This window comes from Gambusia affinis, linkage group LG04, assembly GCF_019740435.1.
Source record: "Gambusia affinis linkage group LG04, SWU_Gaff_1.0, whole genome shotgun sequence".
In the NCBI taxonomy this organism is placed as follows: Eukaryota; Metazoa; Chordata; class Actinopteri; order Cyprinodontiformes; family Poeciliidae; genus Gambusia; species Gambusia affinis.
In genome coordinates, this window is record NC_057871.1 from 14,567,096 (window position 1) to 14,588,499 (window position 21,404).

Below are 21,404 nucleotides of genomic sequence, written 5' to 3' on the forward strand. Positions count from 1 at the left end.
AATGAGCGCTAGTTGAGACCAAAACAATAACAATGAAGATTTTTGTCGTCCAGTTTTTGGTAGACAGAAGGGAAAAAGACAAACAATAAATAATTAAAATTTAATTGATTTATTGCTTATTGTCTACTGGAAGCTAGATGAAAGATGCTTGGTAATATTTAGTGTTTTTGCTGTAAGTTTCTGACCATTCCTGCCAGACTTAAATAAAGAGGTTTCCTCTTTATCTTTTAAATCTCCTCCAGAAATCATCTAAACAGATCCAGGAACCAGCAGAACCTCCCCTCTCTGTTTTCTCTTCCTGTTTCGGGTCGATCCGCAGGCGCCAACCTCCCGCTGGGTGAAACGTTTTGGGCTTTTCTGTTTAACTTGCTGCCTGTCTGTGAGGCGAGCGCTGTACCTCGCTCTCCGAACTGCTCCTCCTCCTGCTGGTGCCTCGTCCTGAATCCTCTGCCTGGGTGCTGAGCACGGCGACAACCGATACTCTGGGAAATACAGCGTCCTCCACTGTTTCTTTTCTTCCTTTCTTTTGTTTGTTTTCTGCCCTCCTGTCATGACGGGAGGAGGGAGATGCTTCAAATATCTGACTGACCAATATGTGCCACCCCAACACAAAGCTTGCTCTTTTTTGGTTTTGGTTTTTAATATGCTGTTAATTTGGTTTCACTGTGGAGGCAGGACCCACCCTGCTCCGACAGAGAATAAAGAAACGTGTTCTTTATTGGTCGTTAGATGTAACATTAGTGCAGGTTGAAACCTGACAGGACATATTTTTTGCACTTTTTATTGTCTCACAGCTGTAGAGACCCAGAGGGGACATTTGGGGGACAGGTGGACAAGTTAATCTTCCATTATCATATTTCTTTGCAACCTTTCCAAACCCTGACACAGATTTGATGTACGTCAGAATGTGTTTTCTGACCTTTTTTTTTTCCGTTTCTCTCATCCTTTCATGTTTGTTTTTTTTTTTTTCTGCTGAATCAAAGACTGTCAAAGCACGAGAAAAGAAAAGAACAATGTTAAGCAGCAACTACTGTAACCTCACTAAGTAGGCCCCCCGTTCTGTCCCAGGATGGCGCACAACGAGGCGGCCTACTCTGAAAGAAAAACACTTTTACGTGACGTGTGTATGACTGCTGTGCTCCTCTCTGCAGAGAGGCTTCCTCTGGTTTTGCTCGTCATTTATACCTCAGGTCTGGCCACTTAAAATCAGCTGATTGTATATTAGAAACACACAAACAAAAAGAGGATCAGGTCTTTTAGTACGACTTGTTTCCACATTTTTAGGGCCTAACACACAGAGCGGATTTTAGATGAGAGTTTTTTTCTCGACGTGATTGTTCGTACTCTTCTTGCTCCTCGTGGCATGTGATATTTGCTTTGTTTTCCTACAAAAAAAATAACAAAGATAAATTCCTTCAAATGCCAGAAGCCAGGTTTTATGAATATAATGCTGTGTTCTCTTTAGCACATACAGCCGTGGGAGAGCAGAACGCACACACACACACACGCGCGCGCACACACACACACGAAGCACCTAGAGCGACACACACTCTCCCTCCTCATCAGGTAACCACATTTTGTGTGGGCGGGTTTTATGTATAATTATGAAGCCGAGGCTGCCGTGTCTCTGGAAGCAGGTGGGTGTGTTTTGTCCACTGAACATCACTGCTGCTGGCTGCTTCTCATCACTGCAAGCTTTCCCTCTGTGAAATCCTCACTTCCTGTCTGTTTTCTCCTTTCCTAATGACACTTCTTTCTCTTCTCCTTTTCTCATCACGCGTTAACCCGCCTGTCCAGATTTTTGCTTTTTCAATCTTAGTGGTTAAAGACATCGAGAAGCAGCATTTAAAGTAATTTTTTTCTCGTCTTCCTGACACAAACAATTGCTAATCGTTTTAGTTATGAGCAGAAGCGATGTCGCACCAGCTACTCTAAATTAGTAAAACTGGAATTTTTCAAACTTAAGATGAATACAAACGAATTAGAGTTTGAATATTTTCTTAAAACAAGCTCCTATAACTTGTTATCTGTAAGATAGCTTTTTCTTATAGTGTACTAAGATATTTGCAATAAAAATTAGACAAAATACTTAGTAGGATTTTGTGTTTTTGCAGTGTAAAGACCTACATTCTGTAGATTAAACACAAACTGCTGCCATGTTTCCTATATTTTCAGTGAAATAAGTGACGTTTTGCCCCAGTTTCCTGAATGTCAGAGAGAAAGTAGCCGCAGGAGGAAATAAATTTTGTTCTGGAATAAAATGTTAGTCATTCGTGGAGGTTCAGAATTTGTTTTGCAGAAACTTTTTAATTTTATTGCTTCATCTTCAAAAACATTTGCAAGAATAATTAAGAGGTTTATTGAGATCCAATTTAGCAACAGATATTTTTATTTTAACCATGTAGGATAATAATAAACACACCAGCCCAGAGTTCCTCCCCTGCGTTTAAAGTGGCAGTTGTTTCTTTCCGTTAGTTGCGGTTCTGTCCAGCTGTGCTTCTGCTGTACTCTGGAGCGATGCTAAGTTCTGTAAATGTCAAAGCATTAGGAGCAGACGTGAAAAGCAGTCGCTCTCTAACCGCGTGGCTCTGAGAGCAGAACCGGGCGCAGATCTTAAAGGCCAGGCACGCCTCCAAAGTGATGCTGATTTGCAGCAATCAGTGACGGCGCACCTTTACCTCCTTATGTCTGAAATGGAAAAGCTGCTGGAAATAAATTCCTGAATTCACAGCAGATCTTTGTTTGATTTGGAAAATTAAAGCACTTAGAAGATTACAAAACTCTGCAATCGCTCACCTCTGACTTCGTTTCTACAAACTGCAACTATAAAAGCCAAATGTACGGAAGAGAATTGGGGCCAAAAAAGTCTGACTCCCTTTTCTCTAAAACAAAATTGTTCTGACAAATGTAGTCTTCAAACTTAACTCCACCAAATAAATTTTGACGCGCTTTCAGTGTGGATAAATGCAGGTTTACAAACCCAGTAACAAAAAAGAGACACTTGTAACTATTTTGCTAGCACCGTAATTGACATTAAATTAAAAATCTCTGGTTAATATTTGGATTTTGATATAGATTGACACATAATTAGAGTTCTGAAATTAATCTGTCAAAAGTAAGAAACAAAGTCAGGAAATTTTTACTCTCAAAGTCAGCTGTACAGAAAAGGATTTCAAATTAAACTAATTTGAAATTTATGTTAGAAATTAAACTTTAATCTCAAAATTCTGAGTTTATCTCAGAATTTAAAGTCAGAAATTAATGTCAAAATCTTGAGATTCAAGTCAAAATCTTGAGAGAAAATTTGGTGTGCAAGTCTGATTTTAGTTTCAGGATTCTGACCTGAATCTCTAGATTTTGACTTTGATCTCAAAATTTTTACTGTAAATTTAGAATTTTGAGATGAACATCAGAAATGAATTTCAAAATTCTGAAGAGAGTTAAAATTTTGAGATTAAAGTTTTAATTCTGATTTTAAAGTCAGAAATTAAAGTCAAAATTCTGAGACAAAGATTGGAATTCTGAGTTATAGCCAGGATTTGGAGATTAAAGTCAGATTTCTGGGAAAAACATCTTTCCCATTGGCCCTGCTGTTCTTCCATATGCACGTCTTTCCAGATTTGCTTTTGTTGAACTCTGTAATCCTCCTGTCGATGTGAGTCGATGTGAAAGGTTCCACAGAGCCACGTTTTTCACAGCAAACCTGCGGCGACGGCGTACGTCTCGCCCTCTGATGGCGTACGTCTCGCCCTCTGATGGCGTACGTCTCGCCCTCTGATGGCGTACGTCTCGCAGATGGCCGCCACACAGAGCTGCAGATTCAGACTCTGGTCTGAGGAGGAGGTGAGATCTCAGCGATTCAGAGATGCATAAAGGCTTCCACCTCACTGCCACCCTGAGTCCATCAGAACCGGGACACAGACTGATAAAAAGCTCCTGTTACGGACCTGGGGGGCAGAAAATACAAAACCGGGAAATGATTTTGAAAGGAAAATATTGAAAATGCCTCCTAGGGCTTCGTGAATGAACTCCATGTTGTCCTTGTGAGTTACCATGACGATCTTGCAGCATTGTTCCCATGTGGAGGTGCGTCTGGACCTTCAGAGCCACCTACGGAGACCAGCTGCTCTCCTGTGGCTCTGAGCTCAGACCCGGCTCCGCTCTCACTAATAATCACACTTACCTGTGACTCCTCACGACCAGGTGTGATACAGAGGAAGAAAATAATAATCGGAATATGGAGATTCGTTCAGTTTTTTGTCTCACAATCTCACATTTGAACCGTTTACCTCGACTCGCTCTCATGTTTATCTATAGAACACATTTATCAAAATCCAGACGCGTCAGTACAACCTTAAATATTTTATCAATCAAATCAAAGCAGTTTTTTATCTCCATACTGCCTAACTCAGGGGTGTCCAAAGTGTGGCCCTGGGGCCATTAGTAGCCCTTCAAATTACTTTTTTTTTGGCCCCTGACCACAAGTCAACAATGATAAAAACAGTTGATAACCCCAAAAATTAAAAAAAATATATTTGTTTTAAAACCCTTTTTATGTGTTGGATATTTAATGATGTAGAGATTTCATTCAAAAATGTATTGTTGAGCAAGTAAAAACAAAAAAAATAAATAAAATCAAAATAAAATTAAATTTTATGACCCGCCAGTAGTAGAAATTTGTACACCACTGTCCTAATTAAATCAAACTGTCCCTCCATTCCACAAACAATCAATGAATACCTGAATTATTTTTATTACACTAATGCATGATTGTGACTTTATTGCAAGATTTTCACAAAAAGGATCAAAAACACTGTTTTTAAGTGACTGCTACCTCCCACCAGCAGGTGGCAGTATTTCTTCTTCAGCCTTAATGATGTCAAGTCTGTGACTGATTACTGCGAGTAACCAAAACAAATTTTACCATCATACATATGAACAAATATTGCAAAAATTCCTGGCAAATATTTCTAAATTAGAGCCAGAAAATCAGTGATTTTGACTGCAAAAAAAAAATTATCACAAAAAATATTAGAAAATCCTGGTGAAACAGATGAATGTGTAATTTTTAAACAATATTAAACCTTCAGAAGAACTTATTGAATGCATATGCAGCTATTTATTAGTATTTGAATAGTTTAACAGATTTTATTGATACTCAATCGCTTTTAGAACAAAAATAAAATCTTATTGTTAACATAGTGAAGAACATCATTGGACTGCTTTCACTGATCAGCAGAACATAAATTATTCAATAAATATTAGATGTATTCTAACATCTATTAGTGATGAAGTTATGAATCAAGTTATTTAGATGTGGATAAACTGCTGGACACAAATGATCGAATTTCTCTTATTCTTAGTGGTTTCTAGTTTTATAAATGTACAATGTAGTTCCAGTAATAAATTAATTACTGTTTTTATTTATTTCAGTCACTGAAAATGTTTTCTCAATTTCACTTTTTGTTAATTATAATAACCTTGGTTCACCGGTTTAAATCTCTGGATGTTGATGTTGTTCTCTTTCTTTCTTTCCTTTCTTCTTCTTCTCTTATGTTTTCACAGAGGTTTGGTCTTGTAGATTTTTTACTTTTTTTTACCTTGCTCCCCACCTTCTCCCACTGCTGCAGTGAGAGAAGGTGGGGAGACCATTGGGAGACCATTATCCTGTTTAATGTTGAGTCTTTCTGCAAAAAAGAAACGGCTGCTCAGCCTTTCTACAACTCAATATTTTAAAATCTTCTTGTTATGAAGATTCAGGATAATAATCTCCTCATTCACATTTAATTTATGTGATTAAAAAACAAAAAGAATCAGCCAGCATGTAGTGTTTTTATTCTATTGAACCCCAATGTCCAGTCCACCTGTTTTATTTATAGATTTAATCTTAATTTGTGGCCATGCAACCGTCTCTGTTACCTTTAACTTGTGAAGTCTACACTACATGCAGATGCTCACATCGGCATGTGTATTTATAGTGGAGCTGAGCAGCGGCGCTGGCTGCTGAGTGGGATCGATAGGCAGGTCAGACGGAGCAGCGCTCACTGGGCAGAAATGGAAGTACGCTGTACTGACAGGAAGTTTGGCAGGTGAGAAGAATACTCTCAGACAAGTACGCAGGATTAAATGTCACGCAGGCTTTCGCTCCTGCAGGAACAACAACTGCTCACAAAGTTTAGACTCTTATTTTTCTCGTTGTGTACGTTATTTTCAGCCAAATACTTTTTTCAGTGCTTTATGAACAGCAAGGATTGTAAATCTGAATAACTCTTTCCAGGGGAGGCCCATGCAGAGCTTACTTGACGGCCCACCTTGTCGTTTTTATTTTGTTTTTGTTTTTTTAAGAGATTTAACGTTGACGACTCGGACTGTTGCCTTCCCAAACGTTGAAATCAAGCGGAGCCGCTCGGTAGATGGTCGCTCCAAATGAGTCCGCAAACGGGAGAGTAACACTTTGTGTTTGTTTGTTCTTACTTTCACTGTCTGATGATATTTTCCATCCTGCTGTTTTTGCAGTTTTTTTTCTCTCTCTCTTTTGGGTGTGCAAAAATGTAAAGAAAAAAAAACTTACAACACAGAATACCTCAGAAAAGAAATCCATGTAACCTTGACGACCCTTATATATATATATATATATATATATATATATATATCGTCCGATCCTGGCCATCCTCCCAACCACATCCGATTTTCTTTTTCACCATACCAAAAAAAAGAAGAAAAAAAAAGCCATACCAGAAGGAAAGCGGTCGCTTCTTTCTTCACTTTGGTTTCACATCCTAACCTGTGCGTTCTGACCCGGAAATACTCTCGGTGTGCAACCTTCTGCAGCCTGCTGCTTGGCTGCTTTGAACCGTTGCCATCGCTCATGCAGAGTGGGTTTGCTGGAAGCATGAAGGCCGACATGGAGAACACTTGAAGTCGCACATCTCCCACCTTCCTCCTTTCTTCATCTATCCTTCATCTTTATTAAAAACTGAATGTAAAAAAAAATACATAAACACTACAAACCTCTAATTTACCTATACATATTTAAGAATAAAAATACTCTATATGTGCACATAGATATACCTATACAAGCCCCTCATAGACACAAACACAAATGCATATGTATATATAAAATCTCTTATGTCAGATACTTTTATCTTGAGAAGGAAAAGGATGGGCCTTTTCCATCGACGATTCAGGGAAACAATACAGAAGTCCAGTGCAGAATGTTGGGTTAAAAATCTCCCGCTCTGTCGCTTTTGGTGTTTTCTTACTCAGTTGTGCTTGGTAATTACCCCATGATGTAGCATAGGGAAAATGGCCACAGCCATTTGAGTTTTTCATGGTTGTTTTTATTGGTTTGTTTTTTTTTTTTTTACAGAAGATGTAGTAAAGGTAGACTCTCGTGTAGTTGTAGTCCAGTCTGATTCCGTGAAGCAGGAGTGGGGACGGGTGGGTGGGTTTATTTTGTAAAGCAGACTCTGTATTTATCCAGTCGACACGCCGTCATGTGTGTATGTACGGGGGGGGGTTCCTTTAGACAGGTTGTATATAGAACCGGTTCACCCATCATCCACCTTACCTGCCTTTTTCTACAGGTGAGGCGGACGTGCGTATGAAGGCATGGAGGCGCCTGTGATGAAAAGTCTTGATGAAGGAAGCGGAGACGTTGCCCCTTTCGGTTATTTTGCATGCTGGTGTACATACCCCCCCTCGCCGTATCAGGCCTTTTGTTTGAGAAGGCTCATTATTGCAGAAGTGCTTTTTTTATTGGATGTTGTCAGCGGGAAAGATTCTAATGTTTAAAATATATTCCCTGAGAAAGTAAAAAACAGGAGGATTAGCACCTGAAGTGTTTTGTTTGTCACTGCAGCAGCTTTCCTAGTGGTTTTCGGCTCTTTTGCGGTCATTTATTTCCCTGTGTATAATAACTGCGTGTGTATGAGTGAAAGTGTGTGGCATTGTAAGAAATCATGTGGAAAATTTTTGCCACTTTTGATTTGTTTCCTCATCAATATTTTAACCTCAGAGCAGCTTTTAGGAACACAAACATATGTTGCCATATATGTAGGTTTAAGTAACCGCATATCTCGACATGCCCCTGTTGTCTGCAGAAGGAAACCCCGATAATTCCCCCAAAAACGCCCTCAGGGATCCCACACAGCGCCGTTCTCAGTCACATTCAGGTTGGTAATCGACAGAGGCCTCTAATCAACCGGTACCATTTAAATGAAGTGCAGGCAGAACCAGAGTCTGGTTTCAATCATCTTTCTTTAACCCAGATCCTGTCAGGAGCGGCTATGAGTGTCACATTTCAGAACCGGCGGATCTTCACGAGTTCTCGCTTAAGAAACGGTCCATGCAGGCATCTGGGGTTGTATGGTGGAATTCCCATGTTTTAAAGGTTTAAAGGGGCAGCGTTATGTAAAAATAACCTTTTTTTATCTTTACATTATGTTATAAAGTTATTCCCTCGTCAAAAACAAACCTGGAGTGTTGCCTTGATTCTTTCATGCATGTTTGAGAAACCCGTTAATCTCTATGGCAACCATTCCGCTGTGAAAAATGCCTGGATGGACATAGCCCCGACTTCAAGATGCAACTTCCAAGTAGCTCTCTCTGCAACTCCCCCGTTTAGCTCCTTAAGACTAGCCAGCAGCAATTGGCAAACACCTGGTGGAGGTCATTATAGGAGCCATTTGACTGGCATAACACCTGCCATGAACATGAAGTCTTAATGAATGTATGATTGTTGTCATGAAGTGTGATTTGATAAATAATGACATTTTTAATGAACTTTTAATGCGACTCTGCATGAAGTGTCATTTTTTTTACCAAATAACGCAAAGTTGACACTGTTAATGCAACTTTTAATGTTACTTTGCATTAAAAGTGTCATTATTTACCAAATCACACTTCATGACAACAGTCATAAACGTTCAAGAAGACTCATTCATGTTCATAAGAGGTGTTATGTTGGCCCTTTGTGTTACCAAACGTAGAAACGATGTTTAGTATTGAAGCCATGTTATGACTTCCTGAAGGCGGAGTTTCAGAAAGAGCAGGAGTTTTTGAAGAGACAAAAGCCCAATTTCAAGGCGTTAAACCTGGAAGTAACATTTTCTTTAAGTTACATTTGACATATTTTGCATTTTCATAACAATTGAAGGTAATTGTTAGCTACCTGATTGTGCTATAAAATGGAACTATGTGCCTGGAAAACTTTTAATGCTGCCCCTTTAACTCCACACAGATTAATGACTAATAAACAAGATGAAATTATCTGTCTTGCTTTTTTGGCAGCTTTCTTCTGTATTTATTGTCTGATATTTGGAGAGCCACTCATGTCTGCTGAGTGGCCGATGCCTCTGCTTCTCGTCTCACTTTGTGTCGCTGCACAACTCTTGGCTCATGCCGCGGTTTTAGGGAACCTCCTGCAAAAACGTTCACATCTATTTTCCCACCAAACGACGTAAACAAGCAGCTCTGAGTGTCAGAATTGTGTCATGAATTTAACCTTAAACCTCCTTAAATCAGTCAAACGTTAATGTTTTTTTAAAAACGTGTTTTTAAAATTGTAAATCGTGCGATCAGAGTTATCTAGATTATTTTTAACATTGCTAATGTTTTTGAGATTAAACGGAAAGCTCTGAATGCTCTGGAACCATGAAACGCTGGTGGTCAGACGCAGGAAGTGCGGTCCAGGGCTTTGGACTCATTTGGCTACAACGACAAACCTCATCTTGTGTTCGGTCTCAGTTATCGTCCCGCTGAGCGTTCTGACGTGTCAGAACGTTGCCTCAGTCACTGAGCGGATTCTGGACGCCCCACATCGGGGCTCGCTGGGCTTTTTACGTCACTCTTTCTTCGCTGAGATTTTCTTTCCGAGTTTGGCGATATATACCTCATTCCTTCAGTCCAGCCGGCCCGAATGGGCGCTGTGCCGATGCTCAGGATGCTCAAGCCCCCCTTTTACAGTTTGGTCCCACCTGGACTTTACCTCACACACACACACACACACACATATTTACACACATATACACAGTTTCTCCAAATATCCCAAGGACCTCATTTTTCAATATCTACTGTTTACAGTTTGACAAAAAAAATGTATAATTTAAAAAAATATTTTTCTCATGTTGTAGTTTTATTTATGTATAATATTGTTTTTGTTTTTATTTTGTACCTTGTGAGTTGGACTTTTATTCTTCTAGACTTTACTATTACTGTCCATGTAAATGAGCACTTAACAAGGATTACAAAAATCAGGTTTTGTTTGATTGACTCACATTTATTTTTGTTTGTTTGTTTTGTTTTCCCTGTCTGTTTTAATGCAAATTCAATTTTTTTAATTTTGTTTGGGCTAATGAATAATTCATGTCTGATTTTTGGGGTTTGACCAAAAGATGAAAAATGATTGTTTCCTTTTATTTGACAACGGTTTTGCATTGGACATCAGGCAACATTGATTAACTCTGTCTTTGTGCATGTGTAAAATACTTTACTGGTTATGTTATATTCAGTTTGGTGAAAAAAAAGAAAAGGAAAAAAAAAGAAAATTGCCATTTTTGCCACACATTTCAGCTGTATTGTTGTGTAAGGTAGTATTCACTGGATGCTAGAACTTTCTTTTCAAAACCACTATTCTTCTAATAAATTTTGTTGTGAAACTAAAATCTGTTTGCAAATCTTTTTGTTCTGAATTAGATTAAACTAACATGAACCTTTTCTAAGTGTAAAATAGAATTGTCCCTCTTGCAGCTCGGTAACCTGTACATTTTAAAAACAGTATTACCAAGTATTTTTGGTCTAGTTTCTAGTGAAAATATTTTAATACACTTGAAATAAGACAAAAATAACTTACAACCTCAGCAAGACATACGAGCTTGTTTAAAGCAAATAGTTACGGATTTACAGTGAACACTTTTTATAAGAAAAGATTAACTTTGCTTATAAGTAGGTATTAGTAGATAGATGATAACCAATTGACTCTTTGCAACTACGTCATTAAATCATTTAAAGCACCATGATGTGAAGTGAGGGACGGAGTACAATAGAGTGACTGAAATTGTTTTCCAAAGTCTTTTTTACCAGTTTATTCGTAGCTTCTACTTGTTCGAGTCGAGCTAATTTGTCTGTGATGTAACACACCTGGTTGGGGCTCACAGACGTCGGTATTTAGAAACGGCTAGTTTAGAAACTGACCCTCCTGACGTGTTGATCAAATTACCGACTTTGTCTGAATTCACACCGCATGATTTATATCAGTATGTCCTGAAAAGAGTGTTCCTTGACACAAGCAAAGCCTTAAAACCGTACAAAAGACGAGAGGCTAACCAGTTTTTTTCCATGGGCTACATGACGGTGCGGCACTATTTCCATGGTTACCAACGGTTACTGTCTAACCGTTAGACGCTTCAATGCGTTATTTGATATCTTTCTAATTATACTTACTTATAAAATATGTGAACGTTAATCTTCTTACCTTGTAAAAAGGGCTGATGGTCGTTATTGTTATTAACGGGTGCCCGTCATTATGATTGACTGCTGCTCTCTATCCCCGCCGTATATTTTCTCATTAAGTTATGCAATAAAATTACAAGTATGATTTGGATCCTTGTGTGTTTGTCCAGCCGACCGCGCAGCGCCTTAAGACCATTTTTAAAATGAAATCAACTAAACAGAAGCGATATAGATTACAGATTTCTGTTATATAGCTTTAAAGGAGCGCATTGGTTGTTTTGACGTCCATCATGGCGGCTAAGTGGGCGGAGTCCTGGAGAGCGTGACGGTAACAGGTAGCCTAGAATGTGTAAAAGAAAAAGGAAGTGCTGGTTAGCACCTCATCTTTTGATCCCCAACCAGGTGTGTTACGTCACAGACAAATTAGCACGACTCCAAGTCACAAATAAACTGGTAAAAACAACTTTGGAAAACAATTTCAGTCACTCTGTTCAAGACTCACGTTCCTCACTTCAGACATCCATCATTGCGCCTCGAATGATTTAGTGACGTAGTTCCAAAGTGTCAATAAAAGAAAACACCTACTACTACTTTACTGAACACTAACAGAAAACATCATATTAATTTAAGTATAAATAAACACCTTAAGCAAAAATAAACCTGTATATACATTGTATATTTGTGGCTTTCATTAATTAATTCAGCCCACAGTACCAACGTTGCTCTGCGATCGACTCCAGCTGAACATTTATTCTTTCTCCAGTTCACCTCTTTCTGGCCTCCCATTCTTTTTTTCTTTCTCCGTCTCTTCTTCCTCCTCCCTCTCTCCTGGCTCTCCTCTTTTTTACTTTGGTTCTTTCCGCTGGAGGGCTTGTGGAAAGCGGCCTCTGCAGTGCAGGGAGGCAAAAAAAGACAAATAACTTTTCAGGGCACAGGAAGTAGGTCATCCTCTTATCAAATATTTATTTCTCACACTACGCCTGGGGCTGCGAAAAGACTCCTTCTTTAGTTACCATATACAGCGTTTGTCCTCTTGTTTTCTTACTTTGCTTATTTGCACATATATGGATGACCATGGTCAATGTCAGACAGAATAAATAAACCAATGTGACTACTGGATGGTTGTTGAAGTAATTTTCACCCGTTTTTCTTCTTTTTTCCATTAAATGTATATTGATATAGCTTTTCACCCCAGCTTTATGAATCAGTTTTATCCAATTTTGCAGTGCAGCTGGTAACGTCAGTCTCAAATTGGAGAAATGAAATTGAAAAGTTACTTCACTACACAGATTTGGTCTCCACATAGAAAACCTGAAAGTAGGATTGAAGTTTTACAGTCAAGACTTACGTTTTTCTGACACTTTGTATTGTAAAGAATGTATAAAAAAGAAACTCGATTGGAGGCTTAATGTAACTTTTCAAACTCTACAAAAAATACAGAGATTATTTTTCTTTACGCACAGAATAGAGACACTTCCACGAAGTTGGTGTTTTTCAAAAGGATTCAAACCCCACAAACTTTCTCACATTTTACAACCACAAACTTTGATGGATTTTATTGAGATTTAGGGCAGCAAATACAAAAATAAGACATAACTGACAAAAAAAATCCGGCACAACCAACAGCTTTTATGATCAGTCTTTGCTGCTTTGAGAAACCAAAAGATTAAATATATTTAATCCTTTGTTATTAAAATCAAAATATTTTTGTTTTGTTCGGTCATTTTTTGGTCAAAAAGTGCCAGTTAAATGACGGTTTAATGATTTCTTCCGTAGATACAAACCAAGAGCAGGATGTCATGATTCACTGCATACTGCAGACTCACACTTCATGTCATTTTGACCCTGAGCTAAAACTATTCTCATTAAATGGTACAATTACACTGACTACTGCAGAAAAGAGAGATGGATGGATGGATGGATAGATAAAATGATTGATTGATTGATTGATTGATTGATTGATTGATTGATTATGAAAAAGCTCTCCACAGCAACCTTGCACTAAAAGCTTTAATGTCTCCCATTTTGCTCTGCAAATCCAAGCATGACAGAAATTTTCCCTCAGGAAACGTAACAGTGGAAACATCGGATATAAAATATTCTCCTCATTCCGACCTTTACTCCTGAGACATGAGCGCACATTTCTCTGCTCTCCGCCTGCTTTTCATATACACACCGACTCCTGTGAAAATGTCAAGGGCTCCATCAGAAGCGTCTCCCGCTGCGGCGTGTGGTGGCTGGGCTCAGCAAGGCTCCCCATTACTGATTAATAGAACCACATCAGCTTATTCAATTAAGACTCAGCGGCAGCCCCATACGGTTTTCTCCCCAGGCCTGTCTGAGCTGCGTTTAGTGGTTTAAAAGAAGCACCAGTACAGGAGCCGAGCTGCACTGGAGGGTGGCCCACCATAAGTCACATTTCTTAACCTACTTTACAAAAACTCTCTTCTTTTAAAAAGCTTTCTCTTTGATTTGTCTTTGTGCTTGAAAGTAGCTAAAGAAATGGGTTCTTTTATATGTGAAGAATAGTTGTTATTAAAAATAATGCTCCAGCAGCAGGTTCAGAAATGTTTCTTCTAGCATTTAGTCGAAAAAGAGTTTAGAAGTTAAGTTAGAATTTGCACAGAGGACCAAACTGGGACAGGGGAGACATAAAGTTTATTACTGCCCTGCACAAGGCCGTGTCTAAAACTGCAATTTAATCTAATCACATGTCAAACCTGAGGCCCAGGGGCCAAATATGGCCCGCCGTAAGTTTTCATCTGGTCCTCTAGACTCCAAATTAGATCAATAAGCCCTTCCAGTTCTTCACTAAATTCACACATTCAACAGATCCCCACATTCTTTCTGATTTTACTGCAATTTCTTCTCAAAATTGGTCAGAAACATTCGGTTTATGTTACAGCGAGTAATAAAAAGTCACATTTAACCTCATATATTAGCGCAAGTATTGTACAAATATGTTAAATATTTATAAACTAGCACCACAAAATCTAATTTTGATTGGAAAAACCTGGACAGACTGCAAAGATGTTCAATATTTAATTTTAAGAAACTCTTATTGCATGCTAAAAAAAGAGATTTTTCTTAATATTTTAACAGTTTCATGGGTTTTATTAATACATTCTGGCTCAATCGATCCTTTAGAAACATTCAGATTTTTGATATTTTTCCTAAATGAAACTGAGTTTGACAATGAAACTCTGTTAGACAGAACTACATAGATCTATCTATAGATAGATAGATAGATCTATCTATATACATAGATAGATCTACGTAGTTAGTGCATTTAGAATCTAAATGCAGCCAGAATGAAAACACATTTATATTCATATTTGAATTATTTATTTCAGATATGAGAAAACCAACCGAAGCAAACAAAATAATTAAATAAATAGCAGTCCAACACTAATAAACGAAGTAATGTCAACATGTTCAAAATGGGAGTAGAAAGAAGCAAATGCTTATTTAATCCTTTTTTTAAATCTAAGAGACACGGCCTTTTCCCCACCAAAAATCTCAGAAATTTTTTTCAAATTTTTTTTTGACTTTTTGAGTTTGTTTTTTTTCCAAGTAAATTTTTGACTTTCCAAGCTCAGAAATGTTCTTTTATTGTAAAATTTCTGAAATTAATCTCAAAATGACAAAAATCTACCCTTCTTTTTATTTTTTGTCTGCAATGGCCGTTCGACGTCTTAGATCTCAGACAAATGTTTTATATACAGTATGGTTATATTTTCAGACAAAAGGAAATCATTATTGTAAATAAACACAAGAGAAAACATTCTGCGATATTTAAAGCCCCCGTTGCCCCTGTACCTTGTGCGAACCATGTTTATTTTTAACTGGGTTATTTTTCAAATTCCATAATTTCACTCCATGTGTAGAAAAGCTAAACGTTTTTAATGTTATACAAACACAAAGAATCTTTGGATTTTATTTCCCCCTCTAGTTAAATCCCTCATTTGTACTGTAAAACTTTTCCGAATATTTCCAGGAAGCTTGTTTGTGTTGTGGCAGTGAAATTTAATAAAAAATTAAAACTTGATATTACCAAAAGCAACATGAATTTGAGCCACTTTCCTCTTGAAGGAAACGAGCTTCACTTCGTTCTTCTTCCTCTCTCAGGTCACCTTGGAAGTTTTACCTTTCTTATTTTTTTTATTTTTTTTAGAAACGTCTGAAAAATTCAGTTTGCCTCTGGCGCTTCCTCTTCTCCTGTCTCTTTTTGTCTCTTAACGGCCAACCTCTTTCCCATTCTGCTCCTCTCCTCCCATCTTCACCTAATTTTCTTAATTTTCCCTCCACCCCTTGTCCTTTTTGTCCTCTCTTTTCTTCTTCTTTTGTGTAGCATTAACTGTATTTTATAGGTATTGTAGCGGTGCAGCAGCCTAGAGTGTGGGTGTGTGTGTGCGTTTGTTTCTAATACCTTGTGGGGACCATTTTCCTGACATACTACGTTGTGGGGACCCACTGCTCCTTGTGGGGACCGAAGCCTGGTTCCTACAAGGGGAAACACTGTTTTTGGGTCAGGGGTCAGATTTAAGACTAAGGTGTGAATTGAGTTTTAGTCAGGGTTAGGGTTAGGTATGTAATGGTTAGGGTTGAGTGTTTGACCCTTGGTTGGACCAAACTCACCCACTCTGGCTCCGGCTTCCGCTCTTCCTGGTGCATCCAAGGCAGCGCGCACTCACTCAAGATCATAAAGCTATCTCGAGTGACTGGGCACTATCTTATAGACGTCTATGTGCAAACGGCTACCAATGGTAAACCTGATTTGTATGTGCTGTATAAGGTGCTGAAAGTGAGTGCCTGTTTAGTTGAGCTGGGCTCGAACTAAACGTGAGTGTTGTTATGTGCTGCATTCAATCAGGAGGAGAGGGAAGAAAAAGAGAGAGAAGGAGAGAGAGAGAGGGGTAAGGGGGAGAGAGAGGGGCGAGAAAAAAGGAAAAAAGAGAGAGAGGGTGGGGCGAGAGAGAGGGAGAGAAAAAAGAAAAAAGAGAGAGGGAGGGAGAGAGATACAAGAAAGAGAAAAAAAATAAAAAAAAAGGTCAATAGTCACATAATTTTATTACTTTTAATTTATTTTTAATTTTTTTATTTCAATTTTCATTTTAATTTCTTAATTATTTTATTTTATTGAATATTTTTAATAGAAACAAATTATTTTAAAAAATAATTTAACAAATAAAATTTTCTAATTTTTTGAAAAATTTATATTTTTGTTTATTTTAGTATGTGTGTGTACGTGTGTGAGAGAAATGATTAAGAGGAAGAATGGTTAGGATAAGAGTTAAGTGATCTTAATATTAGAATTAAGTGTTAATGAAGTGTGTATGTGTGTTTGTGTATAACGGTTTGTGTGTGTGCGTGTGCGTGTGTGTGTGTGTGTGTGTGCGTGCGTGTGCATGTGTGTGCGTGCATGTGTATATGTGGTTGCGACCGACGGAGAATGAAAATTAGATTAACGGGACCCTTAACGCTGGTTAAGGGTCAGGCTTAGGGGTTAAGGTCAGGGTTAAAGGTTAGGTTTGGGGGTTCAGGTTAGATAGGGTTAGGGTTAGGATATAAGATTGAGTGTGTAAAGTAAATTTCCTAACTATGCAGTGTAAGTTTAAGTATTGGTTACCCTGGAAGGGCCTCTCTCATTCAAGCCTCCAGGTTTGATTGTATCCAATCTTCTGATCCAAACTTGTTCCTGTAGCCATCTTTCTCTTTTGGTCCAGTTGGGGTTGTGCGCAACTGGTCTGGCCCTAATTGAATCAACTCCATGCATTCGAAAATGCTTAACTATGGTGGTTTCTGGTTTTTTATTGTATTTAATGTTTAATCTGTGTGCACTCAGTCGTTTATGCAGTGTATTCCCTGTTTCCCCGACATATTGTAATCTACATTTTTTACACCAGATTACATAAATGATGTTCTCATGCTTCCCAGTGATTCTCTGTGAGATAGTCCAGTGTTTGTTGTTATTTGTACTCCAAATGAATGGTAAATGGTGTGTTCGAGTTGGTCTCCGGCTCCGCTTAAAGTTTGCGCGCACTAACAGGTCTTTGAGGCTCGGATTTTTCTGATAGGCCGAAATGATTCTCCAGTTTTGGGCCTGTGGTACCTCCCTTTGTAGCTGTTCAAAAATATTTTTCATTGTGTTATGAAAATTGAGAGAATGGTCCGATTAGTGGAATTGTGTGTAAATTTGTTTTTGTTTTCCTTTTTCTTGGTGTTCCTGGGTTGAAAAACCTCTTTTTTAACTCTCTGTAGAAGTGATCTTGGATATCCCTGTTTATGTAATGCTTGAAAGAGTGTTTGTGTGGCCATGTCCCTGTCTGTAGTGTTTGAGCAGGTTCTGTTAAATCTAATGAGTTGTGTTTTAAGAATGCCAGTAAAAGTGTATTTGGGATGGAAACTGTGTCTGTGTAAAAGTTGGTGTGAATCTGTATTTTTGAAGTGTGTTTTGCTGTCCAATTTCCCTGTTTTTTGAAAGTTTTCACCTTTAAAGATCACAGTATTCAAGAACACAACCTGTTTAAGGTCACATGTAAGTTTGATCCTAATCGATGGATGGTGATTGTTAAGAATGGTAGTGAAATGGTCCAAATCCTCGTGATTATGGTTCCATATGCCCCATATGTCATCTAAATACCTATAGTAGGCCTCTGGTAGTTTTTCACATTTCTGAAAGCATTCCTTTTCCCATTTTGCCATATAGATGTTGGCGTACGCTGGTGAAAATCTTTTGCCCATTGCCGTACCTTTGGTTTGTGAAAACCATTCATCATCAAATTTAAAGTAATTCCTCTCCAGGTTAATTTTGAGGAGTTCCATAATTATTTTATCTGGGCGGTCTGGGTCTGGATTTTCATTTAGGCATTCTTTAATCGCCTCTAGGCCCATGGACGTGTAAAGGCTCTCTACATCCATTGTGAACAATAAGCTGCTTTCTGTGACGTTGTGGGAGCTAACCTTTTGTAGGAAATCTCCAGTGTCCTTAATATAACTGGGATGTTTTATTGCTAGGGGTTTCAGATAGTGATTGATTAATTTTGCAGAGCCATAAGATTCACTACCACAATCAGATACAATCGGTCTCCCTTTAAAAATCTGGTTTGGTATTGTCCATTCTGTTATTTCCTTATGGATTTTCGGTAGGAGGTAAAACTACCTTGGCCTGGGTGGGTTTGTACCTGTCAGAAAAAGTAGTTGTTTCTGGTTGATATGTTTTGACATTTTGAGTTGCTTGAGTAATTTGATAATCTCGTTCTGTGTTTCCAAATAGATGGGTCCTTGTAATGGTCTGTAAAATTCCTTATCTTGGAGTTGTCTCATGGCCTCAAAACGATAGTCCTCTTTATCCATTGTGACTATGGCAGAGCCCTTGTCCGCTGGTTTGATTGCAGTAGTTTTGTATTTCCTTGAGGGCATTTTCTTCCTCCAAGGTTAAGTTGCTCTTTTCTTGTTCAATTGGAATTTCCTTCACACTCATTTTGTCCTGTTGTATTAATTCCAGTATCTGGGGATGGATCTTATTAATTGGAGGTTTCCATTGAGAGGGGGGCATAAAAGGGGTTGGTTTTTGGTTTACTGTTGTTCCACTGTGGAAGAAATCAGCCAGTTTTATCTTGTGATGATACTGATGAAACTGGAATTTATTGAGTTCCCTCACATTCGGATATTTGTGTGTGGTGGGAACAAAATAAAGTCCCTTTGAAAGTAATTGGATGTGGTGTTTTTTCAGATGGAATGTGGAGGAAAGATTGAGAATCCCATGTTCAATATTCAAGTCTCCGGTTTGTGTATTGCTAATTTGGGTTGTTACAGGTTTGTTTTTTTGGTTTTGTATCATTGGTCTTACCGTTTGTGTCAAACGTGCCTTCACAGTTTAAATGGTAACTCCAATGTGTAAAGATTTTTTGTCCTGTAATATTCGTCCAATGTATGTTATCATTTTCAGTTTGGAAGTCTGTATCTGGGATAGGTGTAATGGTGTGATGATGTAATTTGTTACAAGCTGATGAAATGGATGTATTGATCATGTTTAGATTTTGTTTGTATATAAAATTTAGTTCATTTGAAAAGTTGAGAAGAGGAATGTAGATGTCCGCAAATGGAAAAGCAAATTTCAGCAGCTGACAGACTTTTTTGGAAGTTGAGGGACAGATGTGGGTAGATGATCTCCCTCCAGCAGTCAATGACGAACATTGGTTTTTGGACGAGCTCTTTGTGAGCTATTTATTTCATCAAGGATTGTAGGGAGATAACAATTTTCCAGCGTTGCTGAGACATCACAGTCAATCTGCACACAAACAGATGAGAAAGGACAATTATTTACTCTGCACATCAACGTTAAAGTGACCTTTTACATTGGTGAAGAGATCCTACGATCAGATCTACTGGCAGCCTCAGATCGGTGCAAGTCATACATTTTCCTTTTAAATATTTGCATATATAAACATTTATGTCACTTTATACCATAGTTTCTGTCCTCCACTGAACTAAAAGTTCCACAATTTAACACAGCAGACATCTTATTTAGAAGGTGGCTGACATTCAGCTAACCTTAGTTTCATTGTAAAACATTCAAACAGAACAATAAAATAAACGCACCAAACATTTACTGGACAATTCCAGTAATCAACAGCTGTTACATCCTTTGTTCATCTGTGTGATTTAACTTTGTAAATCAGTTTATTCCTATAACCGCGTGAGCTAACAAACATGCTAACAACTAGCCATAACCGTTCGGCTTTAGACACCAAACTATCTCATTTGATTTACTCACCTTTTGTTCTTTCATTAGTGCAATAGCAGAATAGCAGCTTCGGGGACTCCTCTGGCACGTAAAAAGTCACTTAAATCAGACATTTTCTCCAGAACATTAGCTGTCCGCAACAAGTCACGTCTGTGGTTCTAAAGCTGGTTCTGAAGCTGGTTGCTTGCTGGCGCCCATCAGTCAGAATTCTGGTTTCTGAGATTTTTTTTTTCTGGGACACAGAAATTTTTAATTTTTTTGGGCCACAGATTTTTATTTTTTTATTTATTTATTTTTTTCTTCTTCGCGGTCACTGATTTTTTATTTTTTATTTTTATTTTTTTTACATAAAAATTCTGAGATTTTTTTTTTTTCTGGGCCATAATTTTTTTTTTTAGTGGCCCTAATCCTCTTCCGTATAAAACAGTTGTATCGAAAGAAATAGAATAATTCAAGTTATTGAATTAAGGTATGATACAGTGTGCTGTCCTCACCCTGAGTTTTCGACCTTTCCGCAGCTAGACAGCCAGACAACGACCCTCCAATAACCAAACTTCTTTCTCTTTTTCTTGTTTATTGAAGAGTGGCCTCTGACCACTGCCATCACTTTGGCCATCGTAAACTGAAACATACAAGGTTTAGTATTAGCAAACGAACGTAGCAAATTAGCCATTCTCGCTGCAAGCTAAAATAAAAGCATTTTCCTAAATGACTTCAGCGTACAATTATTTACGCCACAGTTACATAAAACAAAGACAATTATTGTTTTCACAATTAACCAATACTTACGAACAAATCTAGCCTGAAACACAACATATACGGATAAGAATCAGCTTAATCCATGAACCGTTCGGTGTTGCGTTCCACCATCTTGGATCTATTTTCTTTTTTAAGCGTAACCAAAACAACATAATAAATATCCAGCAGGGGGCGTTCTAGTGCGGTTTTCAACCTCCTGATCCAGCTTGACTTACAAAAGGCAGCACATACAGAGTATTGAAAAAATTACAATTAATATATAATTAATATACAACAATAAACTGATATAATAAAACAGCATATTCTTGACCTTTTCCAAGAAAAAGATTTTTTCAAAAAAGATTAGTAACACAGAACAGTATTAACAAGCAATAAAGGATTAACAGTACTGATACAAGGTTTATCTTATGAAAAAAATTGTGTAGTTAATATTGAAATGATATAT

At 37.9% G+C, this 21,404-nt stretch overlaps 2 long non-coding RNA genes across 2 annotated transcripts; one reads left to right on the top strand and one right to left on the bottom strand.

Annotated features, from left to right (window-relative positions):
• The first annotated feature begins 2 nt into the window (after positions 1–2).
• Positions 3–10,664, top strand: LOC122829833. The gene is made up of 2 exons (XR_006370436.1): positions 3–6,089; positions 6,278–10,664. It is a non-coding gene; the product is annotated as an uncharacterized LOC122829833 (long non-coding RNA).
• A 1,497-nt stretch (positions 10,665–12,161) lies between these two features.
• LOC122829840 lies at positions 12,162–21,060 on the bottom strand. Its single transcript, XR_006370437.1, has 3 exons — positions 20,990–21,060; positions 20,695–20,822; positions 12,162–12,338 (listed from the first exon to the last, which is right to left on the bottom strand). It is a non-coding gene; the product is annotated as an uncharacterized LOC122829840 (long non-coding RNA).
• Between the last annotated feature and the right edge of the window lie 344 nt (positions 21,061–21,404).